This window comes from Pteronotus mesoamericanus, unplaced genomic scaffold, assembly GCF_021234165.1.
Source record: "Pteronotus mesoamericanus isolate MK-2021 breed Mesoamerican mustached bat unplaced genomic scaffold, CSHL_Meso_final scaffold_174, whole genome shotgun sequence".
Classification (NCBI taxonomy): domain Eukaryota; kingdom Metazoa; phylum Chordata; class Mammalia; order Chiroptera; family Mormoopidae; genus Pteronotus; species Pteronotus mesoamericanus.
Genome location: NW_026555309.1, coordinates 19,310,598 through 19,324,009, shown reverse-complemented (window position 1 = coordinate 19,324,009; position 13,412 = coordinate 19,310,598). Strand labels below are relative to the sequence as shown.

Genomic DNA, 13,412 nt, shown 5'->3' with positions numbered 1-13,412 from the left:
GGATTGTAATGAAGTTACTGGTACATCTAAAACAACAATGTTCTAGTCAAGAGGAGGCACTGGTCAGCAGTGGCATTCCAGAAAGGACATGTCACAGGAGGAAGACCTTGACCATGCACCTGAAGCACCAACCTGACCCAGCTGTCTACTCTGTGAGTCCCTGGTCAGCTCATAGACCCTGATGAAAAGACCATGCACAGAGATCATAGCTAACTTCACTTATTCTGACTCTAAGCAACCTGCTCCATTTAAGTTTGCTTTCCAAGGTGATGTGCTGGTGAATGTAAACATCAACCTGCCTGACGGTTGGTTTTCTCATTGCAAAGTAGCCCCTCAGTGCTCTGGTTTCATGTATCAATCTCTCTTGCTTTTTTAGAGTGGATTAGCTTCTATTTTCAACATGTTTTTTTTTTAGCCAAAAATATTAATATAGTCATACTTTTCTCATCGAATTACCCTTTGTTCACTAATTTTCAACAAATTATTTTTATTAGAGGTTAAGTAGTTCCATAAATTTAAATACATATTTTGCTTTTGTGAGTTAAAGTTCTTTTTAAAAAAATGAATAAAATTATCAAAACAAAATGTGTATTCTTAGGATGACTTAAACTGCTTGGTAATAAATCTTTTCTGTGAAACTGTTTATTTTATTCCATCATATATTAATCAATTTTGCTTTAAATATTTTAAGCAGTCGCCCATGTTAGTCTTAAGCTTAGTCAATTTTGTCCCTGCGTTTGTGGTTTGTTTTTGGCTTTACTTAACATGCTCTGTTTTCCCTCCTGATTTTTCATTCTGTCCAAAATGATTCAAGTTTGTTTTATTCTTTTATCCTATTGGCATCTTCTTAGGTTCTCTTTTGCATTGAGTTCTCCTTAACAGAGTCTGAGTAATTGCCAGAAACTCTCAATTTGATTGTCATCACATTATCTTTTTTGTGCAAACCCATCTTGTGTTGATCTCTGTAGTAGTTTGAGTCTCAGTTCCGATGTTGCAATCTCTAGATCCCATTTTTAACATTCCTAATTGAAAAGCCCCAAGGTCCTTCATATGAAAATCCATTTGTGGAAAGCTCCATCTGTAATTTATTCCCTCTCAGCACAGCTCCTCAGTAATGTTTTTGAGCTCCTACTGGGATATGAGAGGTCATTAAAAATCATCATTTTTTCCTCCTCTTCCGAAAAAAAAAATTGGATTACTTGAACTTGCTTGTTATTCTCTTTTTCTGCCTCATGTGAACTCAGATAATAGTGTTCTATGCCTGCTAGGGCCGTGAATGGTTATGAAAATAGACCGCTCTTTTTGCCGAAGTAAATATTTTATGATTTCTGAAAGTGTTTTGTATCAGGGCATTTATATTCCTTTTATAAACTCCTCTAGGGACCCGTTAGCTTTTTGGTCCAGTTTAATCTCATCGTTTCATATAAATTCCAAGGATAGAATTATTGAGCCCTGTTGAAATGATCCTATATTACTTGCAGCAATATGTTATTTTGCTATTGTTGTCACAGTGAAGTGGGCATCTGCTCTTTTGTGTTTATGATTATCTGCAAAGTGATTTGGTCTCTTTGGAGTCCAGACGCAGCCTCAAGACCCAGTAGTATCAATTTTGTTTGTCACGTTGCTTTCCATGTTTCTTCTTCGTAGCTGTTCCTTGTACTTGCTCATGAGGACAGGTTAACAAGTCTTCCCCACTAAACTCTTACGTCTTCTGACTTACTAATCAAACTGAAGTTAAGCTTAACATTTGAAGCTTAGCTGTTCTCTTTTCTAAATAGACTATCCAAAATGTAAACAATTGCAAAGAAAAGCTTGTTTGCCCTCCTCTTGTAGTTCAGGTTTATTCTTGATTATATTAAAGGAACTTTCCTGTATCCATATATTTTTTTTAATGATTGTCACTTAAACAGCATTTAAGTATACTGTGGTACACGTTGGCATATACTGGCGTGAATTGGTATATTCTGTTATGTGGCTTTGCCTCCAGGGAACATGTGAATCAGTTGGTGTCATTTGCTTTTCTCCTACTTTTGTCCTTCCTTACTGGTCACGATAGGAAAGGAGAAGTACAGTTGCCTTATAATTACTGGTGTGATAATAACCAGCTCTCCCAGGGAGAAACAAAGCAGCCCTGATTTGTAGCATTTGCTGATCTCTGGATGTAATACCCTCACCATGGACGACGTCAGGCTGCCAGCATGACGTCACCAAACAGAGTAGGGAAGAGATGTACCGTGGCCCACCATCATGTATTATCCCCCCATACAGACACAACAGAGTTAGTAATCTCAAGAGCATGGGTGATAGTAAAATTATTAAGCAGTAATACATATGAATATTCATTATCTTTGTTTTTAATACAATTCAATAGTAATAGTAATTCAAGTGATTTAATTTTTGATAATGACTGAGCTTAACCTCCTCACACAATTCCTGAAAATTCATGAATTGGCTCTTTTTAAAATTTTTTATTTATATTTTATTGATTTTTTTCCATTACCATTTATCCCCCCACCTGGCTCTTGTGAGCCATGCAAGCTGCTTGCAGCGTATCCTTGCTTATGATGGGGGAAGAAAGATAGTGACAAGAGAACTGTCATTCTGATCCTCTCCATTTTTAGTTTCTTTCATGTTCTAGCTGGAGACAACTGACCTTCCATCTTCCCACCCTTGGGAGGCTGCTTGCGGACGCTGCACCTACCGAAGCAGGCACAGCACCTCTGCTCCAGAATCTCCAGGTCCTGCAGTTTGTTTCCTATGAACTGTAAGAAGCAGCTCATGAAAAAGGCTTTATCTATTTCAGTAGGCAAAGGACTTTTTCTTCTTTTGTCTTTTGAGTGTATGAAATAGTGTCATGGATTTTATGGGCTATGTCTTTTTCCAAGAGGGCCAGCTAGATCTTTGTTGATACCACCTGTCAGTTCATCTAACAGAAGAATCCTAATGTCACCTCCTAATAAGAAAAGAAAATAGCAACAGCAGACAATGTGATATTCCCTAGGCTTTTGGTGGGCTTCTTGGCAATTGCTAGGAGAATGTGAAAGATACATATCTTTCTGCGGCCTTACTAGTTACATGATTTGAATTCCTTCTTTTACCATGGCAGTGAATTCTAAGAAAAAATGGACTTGCTAATGACACCAAATGCTGCAGTGTGAATATTTTCTCCTCATCTCTGGAATACTTGAATAAGTTATATTGTAAACTCACTTTTTGAATGTCCCCAATTTTAATTGACGTGGTGATATATTCTGTTAGATCTCTCATAAAGTAGCACTCGGATCTCACAGCATATAGGTTTTGACACATCTTGTCCCTCGTGTACTGAGGGACTCATCTGAAGTCATACCGTTCTGAGCTGAAGTTTCACATTTCTCTTTCTTACTTCCAGTTCTGGCCTGGTGGTGACAGCAGGACATCACGCAATCAGTGTTACCAGGCAGTCCTAGAAAGATACATCCGCATGATTTTTAAAATAACTACATCAAAACGAAGTATGTGAAACTGTTCCATTAGCATAACTAACAGCTGAAATGTAACATAACAAATCAACACATGTGCTACAACATTTGGTATTATTCTTGACTTTGCCTTTTAAGTCTACACAGAAATTGTTCTTGTTTTCATTGGAACACAGATGAGTGTCAAGCTGCATCTCATCAGAGGGCTCCTACTTATGGGAAAGATGCTTTCCCAAAGACGGCGCTCACCTTTGGCACAGCGAGAACACTGCTTGGTGCTTCTGCAGCATGGTCATTGGAGTCGAACCCCATAGCTGCCCTCATTTAATCTTTGGTAAAAAGAGAAATCCAAATAGTACAGACAGTTGTGAAAAATATTTTTTTGGTTTTGTTCGCTTTTGACATTGTTAAAAACAAGAATAAATTCAATAACCCCATAGTCCTCCTTTCTCAGGCATGTCTATCTAGGCTTTATAATTCAGTAAAAAAACGTTAACACCCTCTAGGGTCTATGAGGATGAATATAATGTGGGAAAACTAAGCCTGGGCTGCATTATGATACATTTGAGAGGAGACTAGAATTCACGTCCATCAAAGGCTATGCTCGTTAACATACACTTTCAAAATGACTTTGAAAACTATTAAGTGGAAATGCTGAATCTTGCATGACAAATATCTTAGGGTTGGAAAAAATATAAACCACAGTGGGAAATGTCATGTTTTAATTTGAGCCATCTCCTATTTGGTGCAATACAGTGTTGTGTACAGGATATTGGCTCTGCTCAATAAAGCATCTGAAGAGCACCCTTCTCGTTGCTGGATGGGGTGCTGCCTGATTCAGGAATCACTTAATAAAGCCGATTAGATCTCCAAAACTAAAAATAAAAAATAAAAGTGAAGCATCTGAGATTTCCTTGAAGAGGCAAACATTGAAACATTTTTTGTGTTTTTCTTTCTTTTTATTTCGGTGGCGGGGGAGCTTTATTTCTCCATTCTAGTTTCTGATTCAATTCTTCCTCCCATGTTCTCTGGGTCCATCCTACATCTTTTTCTCTTGACGGCCTTGTTAACCCTCATATGGTCTTGAGAGCTTAGTTAAAAAATTCAACTCCCAGAATTTTAAGGCTGTAAGAGATTTTTAAAAAATTTTTTTATGGAGAGCCATTGCTTTTTTTCCACCCTGATCTGACACAGTCGCCAAGAAAGTGAGTCACAGGCACAGGTGTAGAGCGGGCTGGGCCGGCTGCCCATTGTGCATTTCCTGATTACATAACCTTTGAGTGTCTCCAGGAGAGATGGGGTTTAGAGCTGGGCTGTGTGCAGTGCCAGGCAGTCTGATCACAGACAGGCATTGCTTGTATCCCTTCTCAGAAACTTTCCTGCTGGGTTGTTAAAGCATCATAGGTTAATGTTGAAATTGGAATCATGTCGACCACAGCTGTGCGTGAGTGAATCTCTGCTTTAATGTGAATCAGAGTAGCTGACTGGGATATGAAGAGAGCATTTTCTTCTCCAACATTAGCTACATTGTTATGTGCTCAGTGGCTGGAAAGGAAGAACTGGGTGGCCAATAAAAAAAGCAAATGACCCAGGATACTGAAATAATGTTTCTAACCCATAGTTTAATGGTTTTATTTAGTTATCATATGGCATAATCTTTATAGTTCATCTTAAAGTCAGTTTACACCAATTTGAAAATAATTTTTATTATTCTTATAAAAATTGTAAAAGTGTTGTTTAGCTTTTCAATTTTGTTCATACATATGATTATATCCCTTACGTTTATAATATACAAGTTGCCAGTATAGAAAGAATAGATTGTCCCTAGATTGTTAGAAACACATATTAGAAGACATTTTCAGATTTTAATGGCGTAATTCATTACTGTGTGGCTTAGTAAAGGACTGACAGTCAAACTCAGTTTTCTCCCCCCACCCCCTAAAAACACCTTTGCGTGGTGAGGAAGAGTGATGATAAACATGCATAATGTGGGGTGGGGCACCCTGAGGAGGATGACCCCTTCTAATGCTTCCTGTCCTGTGATTTTTATCATAAACCTGGTAAAGATTCAGGGAGGTGAAGACACATGTTGTTCTTAAGGATTATGGTGGTTATTCATAGTAGGGGTTGATACGTGAACACAGTGAAATTACTTGGGTGGTAATGAACAATGTTCTAATAAACTGGCTATGAGGAAGGTACATAGTAGGGGGGGGGCACATGAATACCTAAATTTAGGTGTCATCAGAGAGGGGAACTAAAACATTTTAAAATCTGTATTAAGATTTTCACTCAGGGCACTTATTCTTAACCAGGAAGTCTGTGAAGCTTCAATCCAAGTTCTAAAGAAATATTTCTGGTTTGGGATTTTGGCTTTTACCATCTATTCAGTTCATATGATTGCAATTAGACAAATATATTGAAATATGTATCTTAGCAAGGAATATCCTCTGCCTTTCTTTCCTTTAGTTTTGGCTTTAAATATATATCCAGCTTTTCAGGGAGTCTTGTTTTAGAGGGACTTCATAATTTTATCTAACTGGTAGCAGTTAAATATAGGGAGAACATGTAATTTATAATCTAAGCCAGAACTTTTTTTGTGACAAGGGAACTATTAATAATTATGCCAGAACAGTAGTCTTAAGCCGGACTGGGGACATATGGCTACTCTAATTATAGCCCCAGGAGACTATGGAACATGCAGCTAAATAGTACGCATGGACTACTATAGCTTCGTGAGCAAAGAGTGTGAGGGCAGGAAGGAAGATAGTAGACAGTAGCCTGGTCAGAAGACTGAGTTTTAATGATGTTTCTCCTTGAGATGGAACTTCTGCTGCTTATTTCGTCCTCGTGTTTTTATACTTGTTCTTGTCAATTTTTCCTTGTTTCATTGTAGAGATTAAATTCATAGGATTTGCATTGGAGGAAGAAGGAGAAGAAAATAGGGAAGTCAAAGGATGTGCTGTGAATGGTATGTTATTAATGAAAACTGGAAACACAGGAGGAAGGGAAAGGCTTGGAAAACTAGGGAAATACTGTTCATTATATTACCGAGTCACTGAGTCTGAGGGTCCATGGGCTATCTATAAGTGTAACAGGTAGGCAGCTAGAAGCATAGGTTCAGGAAAGAAACTGGGTCTAAAGCTGTATACATTTATTTGGGTTTCTTCCACACAATAGGTGACTGTTAAGTCTCTGAGAATGAATGAAGTCTTTCATTCATTCTAAATTTGGCATTATGCTAGGTGCTAGGGAATCATTAATAAACTAATTACAGTAATAAACAAAGTAGACCTAATCTGTTTCCATAGAGCTGGGGTCCCGGGGGACCCCTGGGACCACATGAGAATGATACCTAAGCCTGACTTCAGGGTCAAGAAAGACTGAATCCTTTAGGATGAATAGAAGCGTAACAAAAAGGGGAAGAGTGGTTAAGGGTGGAGTGCATAGAGTGCAGAGGGTGAAGGTCCTGTAAGAGACTGCCTGGCATGCGTGAGAAACTGGAAGAATGTGAACTGAGAAAAAATATGGTTCAACAGCGAACTTTAATGAATACCTTAAGGGGGAAGTAAAGGGAAAGTAATCAGCAAAGGAGCCTAAAAATGGAAATAGGCAGAGAATCAGGAGAAAGTGTGGAAGGCAGAGGAGAGACAGCAAAGAAGGAGAGGATAATCAGCAGTGTTAAAGCTGTGTAAGGCATCAAATAGCATGAAGATTAAGGAGAGGAGCTTTTGAATTGGTGATTATGTGTTTTTTAGTGATTTTAGCGATTTTTCTCATTGGCATGAAAACCAGATGCAGTAGATGGAGGAATGAGTGAAAAGGGAGGATAAAGATTTGTAGAGAAGGGAAAGCAAGAAGTGGGGGTGATAGTTTGTAGACCCAATAGTCAGGAAAAACATTTTAGAGTGGGAGAGACACTTGGCTTGAACAACTTTATAACATAAGGAAGGAGATGGAATCAATGGAAAGGTCGATTAAGGAAACGGGTACTAAGGAAACAATTGCTGTTGCAACGTTCTGGAGGAATGGAGGCAAGAGCACATGTGAATGACTTAGCCTTGGACAGGAGTCTCCCTTTGGAACGTCAGAGAAAGAAAAATATTCAGAAGAAAGCTCTTTAGGGGAAAACTGAGGATATTTATACCAGTGGCTTTTCCCAGTTAGGTGGGATACAAAGTCTACTGAAAGTGAAGAAATATGTGGGTACATTTGCAGGCTTTAAGAAAGATGGCAAAATTTAGAAATGGGGAAATGGAGTTGATCAGAAACAAGCAAAAAGTTACCAAGCTTTGCCATCACAGCTGAGGTGTGTTTTAAAGTCTGTTTATAATGAGCCAGTTATCATAGTTTTGATAGGGAGCTTGAGAATAGAGTTGGAAAACTTGAATGAATGATTAGACTGGTCCAGAATTGGACCTTGACAAGGCAGAAGATCAAGGTAGGAGAAATTAGGGACATTTGTAGGAATTAGTCAGAATGATGGACAGTCTTCAATCCCAGTCACATAAGAAAGTAAGAGACACAAAGTGGTGCCTGATTTATTTAGAGAACAGGTAGAAGCTGTGGATTGTGCAGAAGGTAAAAAAAGCTTGGTAAGTTGTATAAAAGGATGAACAATAAGGGTTAGAGAGAGGAAGCTGGGCTACTATTACAGTAAGTGGTAAAGTCAGTGAAGCTCATTCTGAAGAAAGTCATACCACACATTTCAGTGGAGAAAAGCCCAAGCCAATTGGATCCAGTGATATAAGATCTGGCCTGAACATGGCATCATGAAATATCTGCCATGGTATGGTGGTAGCCTGTGTACATAGCATCTGGAGCCTTTTCATAGGACTGTGGCAGCAATAGATTTTAAACAATAAGACATGAGTGAAGGCAGGACTGGGAGTGAAAGGGGAGGGGATAGATGTGGGCACCCAGTAGCAGCTGGCCTACCGCTGCTGTTCCAGTCACCATTTCATCTTCTTTTGTACTTTACACTCTTCACTGCTATCATGTTTCTAAATGAAAGGAATCATCCTGATTTCTACAGAAAGAGTTTGATATGTGGCACATCAAGCCTTTTTAAAGTACAGCTTTGAGTGTGGATGACCCAATGACAAAGTAGTGGCTTAATTTTGTCATTGGAGGCTATTCCTTCCCTAATATAGCCCGACTATTGACTTTTAACCTAAGTGATTTAGGGAGTCAAATTTACTTTCCTTTGAGGTAAATTTGAAATTATTGAAACAAATTCTGGAGACATTGTTTAATATTAATTTGATCATTGCAGTCTTCAGTTTCTTAATTTTCCTTAACATGGCATTATTTTAATTAGTTCACTTTAAAAACTTCCAGACTTAGAAAATGTTTAAGAATAGCTTTGAATCTGATACAAGCATGGCTTGATAGACTAGTTAGATTTACAAGTCATTCCTTTAAATAACTCCCAAGGTTAGAAAAATTGTGTGTGTGTGTAGCAAATGTCATTTTAAATATTATGTAATCATTTGGTAAGAGCATGTATGGTTCACTTTGGACTATTCAACCCAGCAGGAGATGTACCTATGTTTTAGGGGACTAAGTTTCTTTGCCTAATTAAATAGAACATCTTGAATGGCTCTTGAATACATCCTTCTCTCATATTTCACAACACTTAGGAAGAAAGAGAGGGTCTTTGCTAGTATTCAAGACATCTTTTAATAACTTCAAAAATTTGCAGTCTGGAACATCTTTTAATTCCCCTCTCTTAAACTTCATTAATGTTATCTAAAGATCTTTTATGTTTTACTTTCCTAGAAATTTTCATTATACAACCCATGAAATTTCTCTCTACATTTTCTATTTTATCATCTTGATGATTTTTCAGCATCCACACTAATAGCCCTTATAACATAAATGTTATAGTGTTTCTGTTATTATTTTATTGATTTTAGAGAGAGAGAAGAAAGGAGGGAGGGGGGGAGAGAGAGAGAGAGAGAAATCACTGATTTGTTGTGTTGTTCCCCTTATGCGTTCATTGGTTGACCCTAGTATGTGCCCTGACCCACACCCTTGGTGTATCAGGACGATGCTCTATCCAGCTGAGAGCTACCCAGCCAGGGCCTAGTGTTTCTTAACTTACCCAATTCCAGTGTTTTTCTTTCTTCCTTTTTTTTTAAATCTCCATTTATCCTGAGTTAACGATGGGGTGGCCACATACTCGAATCCATCATAAACTGGAACCACATCAGCTTTGAATTTTGAACTTTGATATTCCTCTTTCAGATCATGTTATCACTTTAGGCCACTAATCTCCCATTTAGTAAATATTTATCAAATGCCTATACATACTGTAAAAAAGTTGATTCTACTTTTTTTAAGCTACCATAAATACCGTCTTCCTTTATCTTCACCTAGAGTTCTTTGATACTCCTGCCTACATATTATTGTGTTACTGCCCTGAATCTAACCTCATTTGCTTTCCTACCTTTACAGGTGCACTTTGACTGTACCTTCAATTCTGACTTCTCTTTCATAGGCTCTTTTGCTATTTCCTCTGACTTTATTCATTATTATATTTTATAATCAATATTTATTAATATTTACATATTTGTGGATAACATATTCTCTTGTTCCATATTCCATCTTCTTTTGTTTAAGGCTTCCCTTTAATTAGTTTATTTAGTGCGGATCTGCTGGTGATAAATTCTCTGGGGTTTTTTTGTTGTTGTTGATATCTGATGCCTTTATTTAATTTTCATTTTGGAAGGGTATTTTTTTTAGAATACTTTATTGATTATGCTATTACAATTGTCCCATTTTTTTCTCCCTTTTCTCCCCCTCTTCCCTGTACTCCCCTTCCCTCCAGTATTCCCTCCCCCTTAGTTCATGTCCGTGGGTTGAACATATAAGTTATTTGGCTTCTCCATTTCCTATACTATTCTTAACATCCCCCTGTCTATTTTGTACCTATCAGTTATGCTTCTTATTCCCTCTACCTTTTCCCGCATTTTCCTCCAACTTCCCACTGATAACCCTCCATGTGATCTTCGTTTCTATGATTCTGTTCCTGTTCTAGTTTGCTTAGTTTGTTTTTAGTTTTCTAGATAGTTGTGAGTTTGTTGTCATTTTACTGTTCATAGTTTTGATCTTCTTTTTCTTAGATAAGTCCCTTTAATATTTCATGTAATAAAGGCTTGGTGATTATGAGCTCCTTTAAGTTTATGTTATCTGGGAAGCACTTTATCTGCCTTTCCATTTTAAAGGATAACTTTGTTGGAAAGAGTAATCTTGCATGTAGGTCCTTGCCTTTCATGGCTTTGAATACTTTTTGCTAATTATATAATTACAGGTCAACAGTTATTTTCTCATGACACTTTAAAAATGTAAGGCTAGAGTCTATACCTGGTCTACCTCTGTTCTTAGGGTATTTTGAGAGCCTACAATGTTCATAGGGGCTTCTCCACTGGCAGGTCCTGAACTATAATAATCCTTATCCCCTTGGCATTGAGAAACTTCCAAAACCTCCACTTATAGGGAAGTGTAAGAATTTTGGCCACTATTAAATGTGAGATGGAAAGTCACTGGAGAGTTTGAGCAGGAGGGTGATCAGCATAGTGGTTTCTCTGTCTGCTGTGGTAAGACTGTAAGAAAGCAAAGAGGAACCTGGCAAGACCAGTTAGGAGGCTACTGCAAAAAAGCAGGTAAGAGATGGAGTTGACATGTAATTTCTTAATGGACTATCGAAATGACTTTCAAACAGCCTCAAACCTTGATCTACTCAAACTGTTATGCCCTACTGATGCCATAGTGGTTTTTTCTTTTCTTTTCTTTTAAGTCCTCATGTTTTAGAGAGGAAGGAAGGAAGGGAGGGAGGGAGCAAGGGAGGAAGGGGGGGGAAGAGAGAGAGAGATGGCGGAGACGGGGGAGAGAGTGAGGGGGAAAACAGGGTGAGAAACATTGTGGGAAACATTGTGGGCTGCCCCCCATATGTGCCCCAACTGGTGCTTGAACCCGCAGCCTAGGTATGTGTTTTGACCAGGAATTGAATCCACAACCCTTTGGTGTATGGGGCAACACTCCAACCAACTGAGCAACACTGCTAGGGTCATAATGATTTATTTCTAAAATTCATATCCAGTGATGTAACTCCTCAGAGATTCCATGTTACATATCTTTAGGTAGAAATTCAAATTTCTTACCGCAGAATAAAAGATCATATCCATGTGCTGACTCCTGCCTCCAATTATAGCATCCTCTCTCATTCAAACTCTTTCCTTTAGCCAGTGTTACCTACTTGAAGCCTCACATCTTTCCACAGATTATAAGACCCCAATAGGTCCCCATGCCTTAGCCTATGTTTTCCTTCTTCTTGAACCATCTTTCTCAACAACTCCCTTCTCTTGTCTGATTGACTCCAACTCATCTTTAAAGATTCAGCTTTAGGATTAAGGCTAAGAGAAGCTTATCTTCTCTTGGAAGGGTTTCTGAACTTTTTTCTTCCCCATTTCAAGACATAAATGAATTTTTTCTGTAGATTCAGTACAAGTTAATAAACATTTATGGCATCTATTCTCTGCCAAGAACAGTTTTAGGAGTTGGAGAATCACAGATGAATAAGCTGAAGTATTTGCCCTCAAAGACTTTTGTTCCAGAAGAGAAGACATAAATACATAACTGCATTATAGTGTGATAGATATAACAGTTGAAAAGTATGATCTTGGGAGGAGGGTGTGAATGAAGGATTCTTAGAGGAGAAGAAATACATTTTGATTTAAAAAAATAAATCCCTGGCTGGTGTGGCTCAGTGGATTGAGTGCCGGCCTGCAAACCTAGAGGCTGCCAGTTTGATTCCCAGTCAGGGCACATGCCTGGGTTGCTGGCCAGGTCGCCAATAGAGTGTGTGCGAGAAGCAACCACACATAGATGTTTCTCTCCTTCTTTTTCTCCCTCCCTTCCCCTCTCTCTAAAAATAAATAATTCTTTAAAAAAAAAAAGAATAAATGAGAGTATATCAAGCAGACAAGGCACATGGAGTAAGGCGAATATCCAAGATTGAAGGAACAACATGCAATGATATGGAATGGTAAAACAGTAAGGTATAGGAAATTAAGAAAAACTGATATTTGAGTGTAAAATTTAGAAAATGATTATTGGGAGGTGAACTTGAAGAGCTTGGACAGGCAATCACTGAAGATCTTATTTGTGACGCATGATTCCACTGGGGCACTTTTCATAGTGGGTTGTAACTGCTGGTTTTCATCTCCATGTCTCCACCAATGGCAGGATGTCTTACTCATTAGTATTTGCATACATAGCACCTACCCAAGTATCTAGAATGTAGTGGATACTCATAAATGCTTATGTTATTAATGTGGACCCTTTAAAACTTTTAAAAGATTATTTTACATAAGACTATTATTTAGTATTCAATACTTGTCTGTCTGCCTGCCTGTCTGTCTCTCTGTCTCTCTGTCTGGTGCCTGGGTTGAGTCCAAAGCCTAGGTATAAAAATAAAATTGAAATAAAATACAACTAGAGATTCTTAGTAAAACTACAGGACATGACATATCCAATGTGTAACTTTAAAAAAATAAAATGTTATTAAAGTGCTTCTCAGACTTAAATAGCTATTATCGAGAGACAAGATAAATGAGTAGAATGAACTAGACATTTATACAGCTGGATGTTCTGTGTATATCTTTCCATTCACTCTTATTTCCTTCTTGTATCTCTTCCACAGCAATGGACACCAGATGGAGACATTTTTACAGCAGAAAGACTTAAGAACCCTGCGCCTCAGTTGAGCAGGGCAGGCAGTCTTCTGGTCTCTAGACTAGAAGACTAATAGCCAGCTTTTCAGCCCCAGTGAATTCTTGCCTCTTGCTTTCAAAAGAGCATTTTGAATCACTTGGGAAAGTAGCATATAGAGGTAGAACTATCATGAACATAAGGAAAAAAGGAAGCATATAACTTGAAATCAATAAT

General features: G+C 38.1%; 1 protein-coding gene across 1 annotated transcript in view; it reads left to right on the top strand.

Annotated features, from left to right (window-relative positions):
- Positions 1-13,412, top strand: part of RGS22 (regulator of G protein signaling 22) — a 123,153-nt gene that overhangs the window by 68,930 nt on the left and 40,811 nt on the right. The window lies entirely within an intron of this gene.